This window comes from Anolis sagrei, chromosome 1 (genome assembly GCF_037176765.1).
Source record: "Anolis sagrei isolate rAnoSag1 chromosome 1, rAnoSag1.mat, whole genome shotgun sequence".
Lineage (NCBI taxonomy): Eukaryota > Metazoa > Chordata > Lepidosauria > Squamata > Dactyloidae > Anolis > Anolis sagrei.
Genome location: NC_090021.1, coordinates 308,249,961 through 308,266,367, shown reverse-complemented (window position 1 = coordinate 308,266,367; position 16,407 = coordinate 308,249,961). Strand labels below are relative to the sequence as shown.

At 41.3% G+C, this 16,407-nt stretch overlaps 1 protein-coding gene across 47 annotated transcripts in view; it reads right to left on the bottom strand.

Moving 5' to 3' along the window:
- Positions 1-16,407, bottom strand: part of NRXN3 (neurexin 3) — a 1,474,105-nt gene that overhangs the window by 786,945 nt on the left and 670,753 nt on the right. The window lies entirely within an intron of this gene.

The following is a 16,407-nucleotide window of genomic DNA, read 5'->3' as shown; positions in this document are numbered from 1 at the left end:
GCCATGGCCCTTTATTCACCTAAGCCCTCTCTTGAGTGAACACAGCCACCCCAGTTTGGCATCTCATTCTTCCCCTGATGGGACATCTGCTCTGTTAAAACTATGTTTAATATGTTTTATTGCATTTATACGTTTTAATTGTTTTATAATTGGATATGTCATACTTATTATTTGTTGTTGTACTTATTGCATTTATATGTTTTAATTGTTTTATAATTTAATATGTTATATTTATTATTTGTTGTATGATGCAGCATTGAATGTTGCCATAATCTGTAAGCTGCTCTGAGTCCCCTTCGGGGTTGAGAAGAGCGGGGTATAGATACAGTAAATAAATAAATAGTTTTACAAGGATTTTAGACCAATAGTGCTTCAACCAACTCCAGAACCCACAATTCCATAACATTGAGACATGAAAGTTAAAGTGGCATCAAACTGCATTCATTTTAGATGCACGCTTGATCTCCAGCTAGCAAGGTACTACCCCTCCACCATTTAAAGATTATCTCAACCAGATACTACAGCCCCAGCCTCAAGAAAATCTTATTCAGCTACCTCTCTAATTTCTGAGATTTATTTAGGGGTTTCCATTATTTATTTGTAGCCATGAGGGATAGAAACTTGTTTTATTTTTGTAAATTATTAGAGCTTGGATTCTGAAGTAATAAATTCTATATATGGCACCATATATTACACTTTCTCAGTGCTCACATTGAATCCAATTGTTGTTCTAGCTGGGGCTTACAATTGGATTTTGACCACAGAACCATGGCTGACAGAACAGCCTAAATATATTTCTGCCATTTTAGAGGCTAGTTTTTTAACCCTTCACAATCCTTATTAAAACATAATTCCTATTCAACAATGTTACACGGCAGCCAGCAACCAAGGAGACATTTGCTTGGTTTATATTTTTAAAATTAAACTTATCTCATTTGGACTTATCTAAGTGATATCTGGACCAAAATGCAATTATCCAATTTTCACATTGCTACATTGCTAGAAATTTTGGGATGCAGTAAAAAATATGGATACAAAAACGTGCATAGAAAGATGATGATGATAAATACCTCAAGTTTTGCCCAAAGTTGGGATTTGAGGTGGTTGAATAATTAAAACTTGTGCACCAGTTGTACCTTGGCCATGGTGGTCCACGCTTTGGTTACATCCCGTTTAGATTACTGCAACACTCTCTACGTGGGGTTGCCTCTGAAGACTGCCTGGAAGCTTCAATGAGTCCAACGTGCGGCAGCCAGGTTACTAACGGGAGCAGGGTACAGGGAGCATACTACTCCTCTGTTGCGCCAGCTCCACTGGCTGCCAGTCAGCTTCCGAGCACAATTCAAAGTGCTGGTCTTAACCTATAAAGCCCTAAACGACTCCAGCCCAATTTACCTGTCTGAACGTATCCTCCCCTATGAACCATCAAGATTACTAAGATCATCTGGTGGGGCCCTGCCCTCGATCCCACCGGCCTCACAGGTGTGGCTGGTGGGGACGAGAGACAGGGCCTTCTCGGTGGTGGCCTCTCAACTCTGGAACTCCCTTCCACTGGAGATCAGAACTGCCCCTTCAATCTTAACGTTCAGGAAACAGTTGAAAACCTGGCTTTGGGGATTGGCATTCAACGAATGAGCCATGATCCTGTGATATGGATGGATGACGACGAATAATGACTTTGATGACGACTGACCACTATAATCATATTATTGTATTTTTGCCATTTTAATTGTTTCAATGTTTTAATGTTTTAGTGTGATTTAAAAATATGATGTTTTAATGACGGTCTGTAATATTGATGTTGGAAACCAGCCTGAGTCCCTCGAATGGAGGTGAGAAGACTGGTATACAAAACTACCAAATAAATAAATAAATAAATAAATAAATAAATAAATTGTGTACACTAAAGGAAAAACATTTCTCATATAATATTTTGTTCATTTTTCATACTTAATTATATGTATTTATATCTATTTGACATATACATGCCTAGTCTGAATGAGACATGCTCTGTATATTGAAGCGAGACTGTAAAGGCACAATATATGTAGTGCAGATCTTAAACACATTATTTTTTGTTAAATTAGCTTAACATATTAACAATAAAATGACTTTGTACGCCAATCCAGAATCCATGCTGAAACCAAAAGTAAGAATCAGGGACGTAAAGACACCTCTGCTTTACTTTTGTTTTTTTTTTTTTTTTTGTTTTTTTTTTTTAAATGTAATTAAACAACTTTAACTGTTGTTCCAAATTCTTAGCTTTTGCAGCCACAAACCTCTTTTGCTTACAGAAAATGAATGTTCCGTTCTTAACACCATATTAAGTTTTATGTGCACTAAATTTTACCAGGGGAGAATAAACAGTTTGTCTGCTTTCCATCTTTTCATTCTGCATTTTTATGCCTCTAGGTCTTAGCTTGTTAGACTCCAGGGACTGGAAAAAATATATATTCTGCACAGTTTTACCTGGATAAACACCCTACAAATTACAAATTATATTTATGGCCCCCACAGGAATCTCACTAGACTGGAAATAGAAAGGAAAAAACAACTTCTAGACAGACCAACAGATAGAGCTAATGAATAGATACTCCAGCCATACATATCCATATCTGCCTATTATGTCCTCCCTCCATTCCTACTGCTATACGTGACTTTAATTAACTTGTCCACCATTTGGAATCCTAACGGGATACAATGCAGGCAGGATCATTAAACCCAATCATATTTTCAGCCGTGCCTGATATTTCACTAGAGCCATTCAAATCAATTTGCCCAACAGAGACATTTGTCCCTGGGCTGTCACCACAACCCATACTGAGCCTCCTGCACTTCTTTATCTTTTGGCAAGGCCATCATAAGCAAGCGACACAAAGGGTGATGTATGGGAACTCAAATAAGTTATAAATCCTACATCCCTTCATCAGCTGTCAAACAGAGAGAATTTACTCCAGCCGGCCTTGGCAAAGGCTGCCTGGCTGTGCTCAGAGAAAGTCAGCTTTAAGATGACACACACTTGGAGGTGAAGAATTCCTCCAAGTTCAAAGTTTGGGTTCAGGGGGTTGGGAAGCAAAAGAACAAAGTAACATCACTTCCATTCTTACAGCTTCATGTTTTCCACTTGGGCAGTCCTGTACTATAAGCAGTGACAATGCAGAACGAAAGAAGAAGGAAAACATCACAAGTACGTCTAAAAGTCATTGTCATTTGCATATTTGAAACAAATGGTGGAAAGATGGGCATCTTGATGTCAGCAGCATATCATGTCACTAATGCTGAAATAAGATTCAACTGCTACTTCAGCTTCCTGTGGCATGAGGAAGGAAGAATCATCTCAACCTTTGCCTCAAGCAACACATTCTTTTCCTACTTCCAACAGACCTCACTACCTCTGAGGATGCTTGCCATAGATGAAGGCCAAACATCAGGAGAAAATGCCTCTAGAACATGGCAATATAGCCCAGAAAATCTACAACAACCCAACACATTCTTGATTGGGCCATGATTAAAATTTTATCCCAAATGGAGATGGAGAAAGTGTTTACAGAACAAAGAGAAATCTTTGGACCATTTTTGTAAAGGCGTGGTGGAGTTATTTTTAGTCTACCTAGAGAAGGGAAAAAAAGGAATAATGACACTCAAGTGATTTGAAGCTTGAACTTTGTTTGATTTTTAAGCTGAAGTTTAATTTTCAGTTAGGTGGCAATGATAAGTTTATTACATATTGATGTCTTTGGTTGGTGGCATGGAAAGTCAATTTTTAATTTATTTAGGTGTTTGGATTGGGAAATATATTAGTAGCTATGTTTGGGGGATTTTTAGTATCTGTTTCTTCTTCTTTGCTCTCCCTCCCCCCCTTTTTTTCTTTCATAGTGTTTATTTTATAGATGTTATTAAAACACAACAAATTACCCCAAGTTTTTCTATAGTGTTTCTTTCCCAATTAGGAATGTATAGGCTATGTAAAATATGAACATGTGCGTGGTGCATTATTGGAGATGTAGATGAATGGATGAAGAAGAGAGAAAACAGCAGCAAAATGCATATATTATAAGAAAAAAATGGAGGATTTTAATGCAGATGTTCCATGAATGGTTTTTTTTTTCAAATTCCAAAAGAAAATCAGGTGAAGAGCATTTTGGAAGTAACACTAATATTTTTATAAGTTTTATGTGTATAAAAATGCATCTCAAAAGGCTGATTTCCTGTTAGATATCCTTCTAAACTCTGCACACATTTTATAGTTTTCCCACAAATAATACATTTTTACAAGCAATGTCTCTGAATGTATATCTTCCTGTATGCAATTATATCATATTTATTTATTTACTTATTTGTATATAAAGAACTCTTTCACAAACATCCGGACAAATGTGAAAAACAAAGGATAATTGCATTTTCATTCATGTATTAATTTGAGAACTGTGATTTAGGACCTCTTCACATGGTGCAAAAATGCCCCATTTTGCCACTTTATTTCACAGCTTGGATGGGGCCATCAAACAACACATGGCAGGCCCAACCAACTTTACTCCCAAAGTAGAGGTGTTTTCTCCTCTACCATGGGGAGGAAAGTGTTGTTTGGGTAGCTCCAATAGAGCTCCTCACACGTGTGATGGCAGAAAGGGTGGTGGGGCAGTGCATGTTGCCATGCGTTACTACCCATTCTGCCATCTGCGGGAGGGGGGGGGGGAAGGGTGCCAATGCACCCTCTCTCATCCCCTTCATAAATAGAAGTATAATGTCTAGATCCAGGGAAGTCATGCTACCCCTCTATTCTGCCTTGATCAGACCACACCTGGAATATTGTGTCCAATTCTGGGCACCACAATTGAAGAGAGATATTGACAAGCTGGAATGTGCCCAGAGGAGGGCAACTAAAATGATCAAGGGTCTGGAGAACAAGCCCTATGAGGAGCGGCTTAAAGAGCTGGGCATGTTTAGCATGAAAAAGAGAAGTCTGAGAGGAGACATGACAGCCATGTATAAGTATGTGAGAGGAAGTCATAGGGAGGAGGGAGCAAGCTTGTTTTCTGCTGCCCTGGAGACTAGGACACGGAACAATGGCTTCAAACTACAAGAAAGGGGATTCCATCTGAACATAAGGAAGAATTTCCTGACTGTGAGAGCCGTTCAGCAGTGGAACTCTCTACCCCGGAGTGTGGTGGAGGCTCCTTCTTTGGAGGCTTTTAAACAGAGGCCGAATCGCCATCTGTCAGGGGTGCTTTGAATGCAATTTTCCTGCTTTTTGGCAGGGGGTTGGACTGGATGGCCCATGAGGTCTCTTCCAACTCTATGATTGTATTATTCTAGGAGAGGAGATAGGGCACACAAGACAGCATGAGCTGCCCTGCAAGCCTTCTTTTTCACTGGCAATTGCTGGTGCAACGGCACAGCCCAAAAAGACCTTGGGAAGAGGTCTGTAAACCACTTCATGTCAAAACCCTAACTGAATTGTTCAACTCTTCTTTTTTAGTTTAACCTTCAGAATACCCTTATGGTTTTTAATAAATTCATTTTAATTTCCTTAGATAATTTGCCCTATGATTGAACAGCCATATAGTTCTCCCCTGAAAAAACACAAAAGAGAAAGTGGTTAGTTGATTATTATCAGAATTGTCACTGGCTGGGATCCAACATGATTTGTGGGATTACTTGCATGTATACCCCCACCCCTCTCTCTCTCTCTCTCTCACACACACACACACACACACACACATCACTCTGGATAAATCCCTTGTGCGTCCTACACTTGCTCCCATTGCTTTTGCTGATAGATAAGTGTAACCCCAATGTCTGGGCAGCATCAGAGTTAGTTCTAATATAGTGGTGATGCAAAACCCTACTTCAAAGTGCCTTCTTCAAGTACAGCATGCAGACTTAAAATGAGTTCTTGGAACAGGGATCCTCTGAAGTACCAGTATTTGGGCTTCAGCAAGGCAAAACATCTTTGGAGCTTTGCATTTGAATTGCCACTCTCTCCTTCCCCAACTCAGCTTTCTCAAAGACACATACACAGTCATCTCCAGTAGTTCAATAGCATTATAAAACCCACAATCTCTTCTACCCTGTGCACACATCTCATTATCCATCCTTAGTATACATCTTGAGCAATGCAATTTACTTCAATGTCACCAAGAGAGAGATGCTCCTCTGGGACTGTCATTACCATAAACCACAATCTGCTGTCGATTTAGACGTCCTTATCCACCCCGTATTTTAGCTTCTCTGTAAATGATGACAAAGCTCTTTGTGGGGACCTGTCTCAAATTTTGCTTTAGCAGCTGTCCCAAGTGCCCAGTTCTCCTCCTCTATGAGTTGCCTCTTCATCCCCCAAAACATGCCTTGAAGTTGGCTACCTTCCAGATTTTGTGTCTTTCAGCTTCCTTCATATTTAAGGGCTCTGTTCTTTGCTGTTTTCTCTGTCCGTTCACTTCCCATCTATTCCTGGCTGCTGGAGGGCAAAAGATATCTGTTTCCTTTGTTTGGTTGAACTGAGTATTCTTTTTGTCAAGCAACTCTTAAGAAATGCAGCAAAGATTCCAGAAAAAACCCCCATTAGATTAGACCCTCAACATTCATAACTTTTGTGCCTTAATGGGACTTTTCAGGTTGTGATCTCCTAAGACCTCAGTTGGAAGTCAAACTCCTGGTCATTTCCCACCTACTGTTTTCATTTCTACTTTTTCACATAAAATAAATGATCCAGACAGCTTAACCCTTGCTGAGGGTGTTCAAGCAGATGCTGGACAACCATCTATTAGAGAATCTCTAGCTCTGGCCTCCCTGAACTCAGCAGGGTATTTGATTTGATGGTTTATAACATATAGCCAATGGGCTATAACTATTGGAAGCTGTTGGATGTGTCAGCGGGGTGGTGAATCTGCTCTGGGGTTTACTTTGAATTTTAAAAGAAAAGTCCAGAGTGCATAGTCCTGTCCTCAGAATAGATTTTGTTCCTTGGATTTTCAGGATAGAATACTACAGATGAGATTGCTTAGAAAGAATGTCCTTCTAGGCCTTCTCTGTTCACTAAACCGAAGAGATGGAGTTTAAATCCAGCATTTTTGTTCCAAGAACTCAAAGTGAGCGGACTAAGCTCTCAAGTTTACTTTATTCTATTTAAAATATCAATTTCCTTGCACTGTAAATATGATGAAATCTAAGAATTTTTGGTAAATGCTTATCATAAATGGAGTGAAATACAATCTATTCTCTTTCTTACTGCTAAACAAGAAATGGACTAATTGATCTGGTATGAAATAAAGACTTTAAAAAGACTAACCTAGCCAAGTGCTACACTATACAACATTGTATTAAAATAGTGAAGGCATCCACAAATCCTTAACAGCCTTCTGTTAAGTCACATTTTTGAAGCCACGTGGTAGTTATAAACCAATCATTTCAAATTTGAAATAAATTGTAAATAACGTCTTGGAAGAGTCCAATTTTCAAATTATATGAAAAGATAATTCACCTAAACTTTAAGTAGAACTTATAGAATCATAGAAACATAGAGTTGGAAGAGACCTCATGGGCCATCCTGTCCAACCCCCTGGCAAGAGGCAGGAATATTGCAGGAATATTGCACCCGGATTGTGGCGCAGCTGGCTGAGTGTCAGCTGCATTAAGATCACTCTGACCAAAAGGTCATGAGCTCGAAGCCAGCCTGGGTTGGAGTGGGTTTCCAACCAATTGTGTGTAGCCTATTGTCAACCTTTGCAACCCGAAAGACAGTTGTATCTGTCAAGTAGGAAAATTAGGTACCACCTTAAAGTGTGGGGAGGCTAAATTAACTGATTTATGAGGCCATAAAGTAGACTCCAGCAAAGCATTCCAGCGGGGAAGCATGCGGGGAATGCGGAAGTGCTTCATCAGCGTCGCAGATGGACGATGAAAGTGACAGCTCCCCTGGTGGCCAGAAAAAGTTAAATAGCCTCTGTGTATGTCTGTATATGTTTGCATGTAAAAAAAAATTGGCATTGAATGTTTGCCATATATGTGTACACTATAATCCGCCCTGAGTCCCCTATGGGGTGAGAAGGCTGTAAATAAATAAATAAATATTATTGAGTGTCAGAGTTGTTAAGACAGTGGAAGAGACATCCTCAGAGGGTGGTGTACATTCTTTCTTTGGGAGCCTTTAAATATTAGTTGAATGATCTCTACTTGAGAATGTTTTCCTGCAATCCAGGGAGTTGGACTAGAAGGCCCTTATGGTTCCATGCATGTTGCTAGGTTCCCCCTAAGATTTTGGTGGCTTTTCATTTCTTCACTTCAAATGTTTAGAAGTCATGTTGCAATCTGAGAGGGGGGAATGCATGTTTCCCTTCTAACCTAAAGAAAGAAAGAAAGAAAGAAAACAACCCTTCTATTGCTGAGAGCCTGATCATTACACTATGTAAAACAATTTTTGTTCCTGGATTATAAATGTCATTTCCTATTTGGTTCTATCTTTAAAATATGCAGCCTATTTTTCTATAGTTTTTCAATGAATATCTGATAGAGTCTCAACCAATTCAACATAGTTTATGATAGCAACAAAAACAATGTTTCTGGAGTATAACAACTACTTTCAAAGTATCCCATAATTAAACAGGAAATAATACTTTCAAAACAGGAACATATTTTTTTCACATAGTGTTATCAAACTGTGATCATATGTCCCCAAACATTGATTTTCCTTTGTTTATTGTTTATACTTTGAAGAGCAACTCCTCTTCATACAAAATAGTGTGCTAACACTTATCTGCAGCAAGCAACTATTTACTTGCAATGCCCAAGTAAATAAGGGGTAATGGGAACAGGAAGAAGAGGAAGAGGAAGAGGGAAGGGAAGAAGAAGAAGGAGAGAAGACTGGCATTTAGCAGATCACTTCATACCTGGGCTGACTAAGCAAAGATTTTAAGAAAAGCTCATTCTTTAAAAGCAGCCAGCCAAAGGAACACTGGAAGCAGGAGACATGCCAGGCAAGAGACTGTGTCTCTCATGTTAACATCTGTCAAGGCAGAATGCTGCTGTTGAAGAGCAGCTCCTCTCAGCAGGAAAAACCCTTATGTGTTACATGGCTTTGAATCAAAGAAAGTGTTGCACTTCATGCCTATAATGTTAAAAACTGGAATGGGGGGCATGTTATATGATTGTTAAGCCATTTTACGGCCAACACTTCAGTTATATTTTGAATAAGCAATGACCACACGATCTGTCACTGCTATAGCAGGTGTTGTAAAACAGCTGAGAGTCTAAATAATAAATACTAGGGCTGTGTGACTGATAAAAAATGTTTCAAAGTGCATTACAAAATTAAGGGGCACCTGCACTTTGTTTCTAAACTGTTTCTAAGGTATTGTTAGTAAAAAAAAAAAAAAAGCATTACTACTTAGTTAAAGTAATTTTGTGCGTGAAGGAGGGGCGGGGAGGCTTCCAGGGCTGGAGCACTGAGTGAGAAGACAAGAATGGATGAGGCAGTGGTTCCTCATCCCCAGTCTGCCCTGCAAAGCATAGGCATCATAGAAAAAAGCTGTCAAGTTTCCTTTCCCCCCCAATATACTCCCTGCTTCTCTGGTGAGCACTAGTTTCTATATATGGGCTCCGTTTAGGCAGAAGAGGAAGGACAGAAACTAGTAGAATGTGAATATTTCTCCTTCAAAACAATAGTCAGCTTCTAAGCAAGATCTTTGGAAATGAAGAAAGCTATCCTCCTCCATGTATACCACCCGGATGCCACTTCCCCTCGTCTGTCATTCCCCAAATGCCAGCCATTTATAGTGCAGTAAACAGTACATTAGTTCCCAGACAGTTCTTCATCTGTCATTCCTTTCGTTAGGATCCACTCTGTCTACTCAACAGATGAGGCTCCTTGAAGTGCCTCCCCTTCTCCTAATGAAGTGGCAAGCAAGTAACCTTTCTCTCTGGCAGAGCACTGGAGCAATGCAGTACCACCGTGGAAGAGGCGCCTCATTTAACCTCTTCTCACTCTTCTTCCCTTCAGGCTCTGAGCCCTGTGCTGGTGAGGTGTTTGACACTGACATTCCTGGAGGGTGACATTTTCCCACCAACATTATCCCACCATCTGTCCTGCATGCAGCTGCTAACTCCTGGGGTTTTGTTTCGAGAATCTTTTCTACTCATGACTTGTGCTGACTCGATGTTGGAGAAGGGACAGGGCTGTTTGCTTGGGAATTATCTTTCAAAATATTATGCTATGATTCTTCACAGTTATAAATAAATTTCTAGTGGCAGTTGTATGCCTCATACTCTACTTCCAGAAAGCTCTGTAACCTTTCACTGGCACCCTAAATAGTAAGGTCATTGTCCTTCTCTGCAAGCGTCATTGGAACGTGACATTTCTCCTGATTTTTCACCTGTTATCCTCTTTCTGAAACTGATATGCACTGCTTCTCATCTGTGTTGCTCAGAAAACAACTTGCCACTGTCTTTAGAACAGAAGTAACAACCATAGAATTTTATATATGGTTATGTCCTATCTACTCCATCAAGATAACCAATTGCCAATGCTGTAGGGTTTAGTTCCTTTTGAATGCAATAACAGTGGAAACCTATAATATCTATGTTTTTACAACAAAATGCGTCATTAGCAAACATGATAGGATGACCAGAGGAAATATTAGGAAGTTCCAGAAGGTTCCATTTTCTCCCACAAAATATATTGGGGGCAATACCAGCTGAATATCTCTGCGACTTTCAGTACCATTGACCATGGTATTCCATTGGGTTGGCTCTGAGGAATGAAGCTTGGGAGCACTATTTTACAGACATTCTGTCTTCTTGGAGAGGTGGACACAGAAGGTGATGCTGGAGGATACCCATTTGACACCTATTAGACGATCTTAGATCAGCCTTAGAGGGTGAAGAAATCTTGCCAAGAAAACCTTTGATAGGTTTGCCTTAGAGTTGCCATAAGTTGGATACAACATGAAGATACACAACAACATAGAAGTTTGGGAATGGTTTGACACTTGCAACTCAAGTTATGTTGCCTCAGGTGTTCTCACTGAACAACCAACCTAAAATAAGGCAAGCAGAAAACACTTGTCAGACACTGGAGCAACTGGGCCCTTGAAACTGGGCTTTGATTACTCTCTTCCACGTTCCTCTTCCTGTCTTGACTTTCCTGGCTATTAGCTCAACTTCCTGATCTTTGTGCAGTTAATTACCCACATGGCATCTCTCCTTTTAAAGTGAATTACGGCAGTTGGATCAACTGGTGTCCCTCTCCTACCATTTATGTTTCAGATTCAAGAGCCTATGATTTTTGCTCACTTCCAGAAGAAAAACTGAAGAGCATCACAATGTGTAAAAATAAAAGCTAGGTAAAAAGCCAACAAATTGACAAAAGTAATATATCCACAACTCCCACTCTTAGCCAGAAAGTTGCACTTGATGAACTTTCACGTTATTTTTAGTGTCTTGCATTATGCAGTAGATGAGCGATAGTGAGATCTTGGGATTAACTTCTTTGAAGAACACCTCTTTGCTGTTAATCAAACTAAACCTTGGCTGTTAATTTTGACACCTCAGTCACTTTTCTAACCTCTCAACACCTAATTGTTCCTGAGAATTAACTCCTTGATCACTCCCACCCTCACCCTTTCTTCCTTTTTTTTTAAACTAGGAGGAAAATGCATCTTAAAAGCACTTTCCCACTGTCTTTCCATGTGATTACTGTCTCTATACACAAATGTGCAGCTCTTAGTCATTACTTCTCCCACCTTAGGTTTTCTTCTCCCACAGTGATGCTTCAAGGTGTGAATGTGTGCCCACATGTGCATACACATATGTCTTAAGAGAGAGGGAGAAGGAGAAAGTCTGCATTCACACTTACCAAAATACTCCAGAGTAGACTACTCTAGAGATGATGCATAGGTAGCATGGGATGGGGTTGGGGATCTGCACCTATTCTCATGAAAGTGTTTGAAAGCCTTTTAGGAGTCCAAAGTACATCAACACCAGTGCCCTGATGGGTGCTACTACTGCTGCTGTTTTGCTGGCTAGAGGCTGCTCCAGGCAGCTTCTCAGCAGTGCCTTGCTGGTGACACCTGGTAAAATCACAGCAGGTCACCCAGTCATGCCATCTCTAGCTAGCAAGGTTCTGCCAGGAAGCTGCTTGGAGCTGATAGGAGCTTCTTCTACGTGGCAAAACAGTGATAGGTCTTTTTGAAGAGTGTGCACAGATCATCTAGATCCAACAGGTAACTCTTCAGTAAACATTGAGTTTGTTCTGAAACTTCCTGGAAGCTCTGGAGTAAATTCCAATTTCTGTTGTTCTGAATTAACAGCTGGAAGCAATGTTTCTGCTGCCAAACTAGCCATACTCACATGGGCACTCTGCAGCAATTACTAGAGTTAGACATGGCCAAAGTCACATTTTCTCAACACTGGGACTGAGATCCTGTTTGCGATAAATGGATAGCACTATGTGGAAGTCCTGATGCTGGAGAGGGAGGATGGAAATTATTAGACTGGTGGTGTGAAGAAGCTTTGCTGACACACCCTTCCAGCCAATCAGTGGCCACTGGATGGGGGGGGGGGTAGAGCTATATTTGGGCTCTGTCTATCAACCATTGTCCTGTTGATCAAAACCACTGTGGAATGAGGAAATATACACCTCTTGCATAATATCAGAAGAAAAGTAGAATTATTAGCACAAGCCCTGGTTACAGCAGCATAAAAGATGAAGAGGATTCCAGCTTCAAATTGCACTAGAAAAGTTATACCCTCCCCTCCATCCCTCCATATCCTGCATTAAAGCCACTAACAGAGGGACTGAGATGGGCACGTCAGATGACACCATCTTTAATTGGACAATGTATATAACACCACTTACTTACTTACTTGATCCCTCATACTCTGAGGATGATGGTCCTCCAAGTTCGGTGTCCTGGTGATGGATCCGTAGGTGACTATGGAGCCCTATTCTTGATCTGCATCTTCTTCCACAGTGAGGGCATTGGTTTCCAGGTGGAAGGCGGTCTCAGTCGGGGTAGGCTTGATGTGCCTTCCTCTTGGCACATTTCTCTCTATCACCCTCCATTCGTGCCTCTTCAAATTCTGCAGCACTGCTGGTTACAGCTGACTTCCAGCTGGAGTGCTCAAGGGCCAGGGCTTCCCAGTAGAATCATAGAATCAAAGAGTTGGAAGAGACCTCATGGGCCATCCAGTCCAACCCCCTGCCAAGAAGCAGGGATATTGCATTCAAAACACCCCTGACAAATGGCCATCCAGCCTCTGCTTAAAAGCTTCCAAAGAAGGAGCCTCCACCACACTCCGGGGCAGAGAGTTCCACTGCTGAACGGCTCTCACAGTCAGGAAGTTCTTCCTAATGTTCAGATGGAATCTCCTCTCTTGTAGTTTGAAGCCATTGTTCCGCGTCCTAGTCTCCAAGGAAGCAGAAAACAAGCTTTCTCCCTCCTCCCTGTGGCTTCCTCTCACATATTTATACATGGCTATCATATCTCCTCTCAGCCTTCTCTTCTTCAGGCTAAACATGCCCAGTTCCCTAAGCCGCTCCTCATAGGGCTTGTTCTCCAGACCCTTGATCATTTTAGTCGCCCTCCTCTGGACACATTCCAGCTTGTCAATATCTCTCTTGAATTGTGGTGCCCAGAATTGGACACAATATTCCAGATGTGGTCTAACCAAAGTTCTCAGTGCCTATGCCAGAATTTTTAAGGTTGGCTTTGAGCCCATCTTTAAATCTCTTTTCTTGTCCACCAACATTCCGTTTTCCATTCTTGAGTTGGGAGTAGAGCACCTGCTTTGGGAGACGGTGGTCAGGCATCCGGACAACGTGGCCGGTCCAGCGGAGTTGATGGTGGAGTACCATCGCTTCAATGCTGGTGGTCTTTGCTTCTTCCAGCATGCTGATGTTTGTCCACCTGTCTTCCCAAGAGATTTGCAGGATTTTCCAGAGGCAGTGCTGATGGAATCGTTCCAGAGTTGCATGTGATGTCTGTAGACAGTCCACGTTTCACAGGCATATAGAAGGGTTGGGAGGACAATAGCTTTATAAACAAGCATCTTGGTATCCCTTCAGATGTCCCGGTCCTCAAACACTCTCTGCTTCATTTGGAAAAATGCTGCACTTGCAGAGCTCAGACAGTGTTGTATTTCAGTGTCGATGTTGACTTTGGTGGAGAGGTGGCTGCCAAGGTAGTGGAAATGGTCCACATTTTCGAATGTTACACCATTAAGCTGTATCTCTGACATTGGAGAGGGGTTGGCTGGTGACTGCTGGAAGAGCACTTTGGTTTTCTTGATGTTCGGTGACAGGCTGAGCTTCTTGTATGCTTCTGCAAAGGTGTTTAGAGTCACTTGTAGATCTTCTGAATGTGCACAGATGACATTGTCATCAGCAAACTGGAGTTTTATAACAGATGTTGTTGTAACCTTGGTTTTGGCTTTCAGTCTGCTGAGGTTAAACAGCTTGCCATCTGTCCGATAGATGATTTCCACTCCACCAGGAAGCTTCCCATCAACAAGATGAAGTATCATAACGATGAAGATGGAGAATAAAGTTGGGGTAATAACACATCCCTGTTTGACACCTGATTCCACCTTAAATGGGTCACTTTGGGAGCCATTGCTGTCCAGGATTGTTGCCATCATGTCATCATGGAGGGGCCGCAGGATGTTCACAAATTTGTTAGGGCACCCAATTTTTTGGAGGATGGTCCAGAGAGCGCTGCGATTCACTGTGTCAAATGTCTGCAAAGTCAATGAATGCCATGTACAGAGGTTGCTTTTGTTCCCTGCATTTTTCTTGGAGCTGTCGTGCAGTGAAGATCATGTCCACTGTTCTTCTGGAGGGGCGGAAGCCATTCTGGGATTCTGGGAGGGTGTCTTCTGAGAGGGGTAGAAGGCAGTTTGCAAGGATTCTTACGAGGATTTTCCCAGCTGAGGTTAGAAGGGAGATACCTCGATAGTTTCCTCAGTCTGTTCTTTCCCCTTTTTTGAAGAGGGTGATGATGGTGGCATCCTTGAAATCTGCTGGGATTTTCTCAGTCACCCACACTTTTTCTATGAGCTGGTAGAGTTGGTGTGTCAGCTCAGGTCCTCCCTCTTTAAAGATTTCAGCTGGGATCCCATCAGGTCCACTGGCTTTTTTTTTTTTTTTGGTTGATGGCATTGCTGACTTCTTCCAAATTAGGCAGTGCTTCAAGCTCATCCCTGGTTTGTTGCTGCAGGATTTGTGAGAGAACCTCTTCGGCCACATTGGAGCTGTGGTTCAGGAGGCTTTGGTAGTGTTCTTTCCAATGTAGTACAATTGATTTTTGGTCCTTCAGCAGTTTGGTTCCATCTGATGAGTGTAGAGGCTGTATGCCATGGTTTCTTGGTCCATAGATGACCTTTGTGGCTTTGAAAAATCCCTGAGCATTATGGGTATCTGCCAGGTGTTGGATTTCTTCAGCCTTCTTTGTCCACCAGATGTTCTTGAGTTCTCTTGTCCTTCTTTAGACCTCAGCTTTTGTGCTGGCGTAGATCTTTTTCTTAGAAGCACAGTTGATGTCTCTTTGCCATGTTTGGAAGGCTTTCCTTTTCTTGTCAATTAGCTGTTGGATCTCATTGTCATTTTCGTCAAACCAATCTTGATGTTTTTTGGCTTGATATGCAAGAGTTTCTTTGCAGGGTGTGATGATGGAGGTCTTCAGTTTGTTCCAATGTTCCTCAGCATTTTCATGGTGTTCTATGGGTAGATGGTTCTTGAGTGCTGTTTGGAAAAGGGCTTGTCTGGAGGGCTCCTGAAGGGCTTCAAAAAGACCTATCATTTTGCACCTTGTCTTTCTCCCTTGGAGTCTTCGCTTGGGACTAATCTTGATTACACCACTAGTAAAAACATCACTCCTTAAGCCATCCCCATTTGGTAATTATTTTTGCCATTCTTTGAAGGCATTAAGAACTGAAATGTCGTAAACTAAATACTTTAGTGCAGGTAAGGTCAAATATTCACATATGCTTTGAAGACTTTGTCCATCAGCTCCAGAGTTCCATTTCTATTTAATGCCTGAGGATGGAGCTCACAGATCCAAAAAAACCTTGTCAGGCTCCTGCTGTTAAGCCACACATTTTCTAATTCATTCTCCAGAGTCCATGAAAGAACTTGCACAATCTAACTATAGATGAACCTCTACCACCTTCACATCAAATGATGTATCTGCTAGGGATGTGGTGGAGTAATAGACAAATGGATTTGTTTTCCAACCTGCACTTCTGTTAAAAAGGAACAGGGATGACAAGTTGATTAGAAACATGAAAACCTCTTCATCTTGGTTTCCTTTTGTTTCTCCAAATCCTACCAGCCTTTTCATCCTGTCAATGTTTCATACCAGATTATAAAATATTATTTTCCCCACAACGGAATGTATGCATGATATGTTTCCTACC